The sequence below is a fragment of the Guillardia theta genome (assembly GCF_000315625.1).
Source record: "Guillardia theta CCMP2712 unplaced genomic scaffold GUITHscaffold_89, whole genome shotgun sequence".
Classification (NCBI taxonomy): domain Eukaryota; class Cryptophyceae; order Pyrenomonadales; family Geminigeraceae; genus Guillardia; species Guillardia theta.
Window position 1 is genome coordinate 40,109 of NW_005434585.1, and position 1,421 is coordinate 41,529.

A 1,421-nucleotide genomic window follows, 5' to 3' on the forward strand; every position below is an offset into this window, starting at 1 on the left:
GGATACAACTAGAGACACAAGTCAGACGCTGCATGTCATGAATATCCTCATCTCCTTCCCCCCGTTCACAGTTTCGGTTCGTTACCATCATCATCAGTGCAGTCATCATCATCATCGTATCATAGTTGTAAGCATGTCGTCATCGTCGTCATAACCATAACTATCATCTCACAGATAGATACAAAGTATCGTGTTAAGACAGCTACTTGCCGACAAGGGCTAGATGAAAAACAAAAGCTCTATGATACTTCGAATCTGATCCATCGAACCATGTTTCAAATCCATCTACACTCCCATCTGTTTCCTGTGCTCACGCACTCACGATGCCTTCCTTCGCTCCTAACAAGTTTGCCCCGCGTCTCCTTGCTGGAAGACTGCTTCCATCTTCATCCCATTAGCTTTTCCAGGAAACTTCTTTGGAACTGCCCTGATGGCTCAACAAATTTTTTTGACTTCTTTTCATCTTCTACATTCTCATTCTTGTCCTCTCATGACGGGAGATGATTTCTCTCACCTTCTCCTACCTCTCTCATCTCTTGCACAAGTCTTCTCCCCTATCACTTATGGATTATCTACTGCCACTGCTTCTTACTCGTACTGTTCCTCTAAATCCTTCCATTCACCATATCTCCCACCCTGTCTCTCTTACTCCTTTGATTCATCCTCCTCGTTCTCCTCTTATCCTTTGCAATATTCTTCGTTCACAGCATCATCATCATCATCCTCATCCTCCTCCTCCTCATCATCATCATCATCATCTCCATCATCATCATCATCATCATCATCATCATCATCAGCATCATCAGCATCATCCTCCTCATCATCATCATCATCATCATCATCATCATCATCATCATCATCATCATCATCAGCATCATCAGCATCATCAGCATCATCATCATCATCAGCATCATCATCATCATCATCATCATCATCATCATCATCATCATCATCATCATCATCATCATCATCATCATCATCACCATCATCATCAGCATCAGCATCATCATCATCATCATCATCAGCATCATCCATGCTTTGTCTTACCATGGAGATCATGGTGGCAGGAATGCGAAGAGGCGCCTTCCGTTACAATATCAGTTGCATTTGAGGCTGGCCCCTGACAAGCGAGGCGGGCCCTATCACTCTACTTTAACTGACTTTGACTTGGTAGTCACTGACCGTACCGTAGTACCGGGGACTTCACGGCGGCCCGGGCCGGCCGACGCCCGTCAGTTGTGACTCAGGCCGGCGGCTGCCTGCGCGGGCTGGCACTCACGGGCCAAGTTGGCGACTAGGCAGAGACAGTGCGATCACTACGGAGAGCTCTGCGAGATCAAGTTCAACCCACACATTATTACAATCATCAAGTACCTTCGACCCCCTCCCCCCCACCCCTCCCGGGCCCCTCCTCCTCCTCC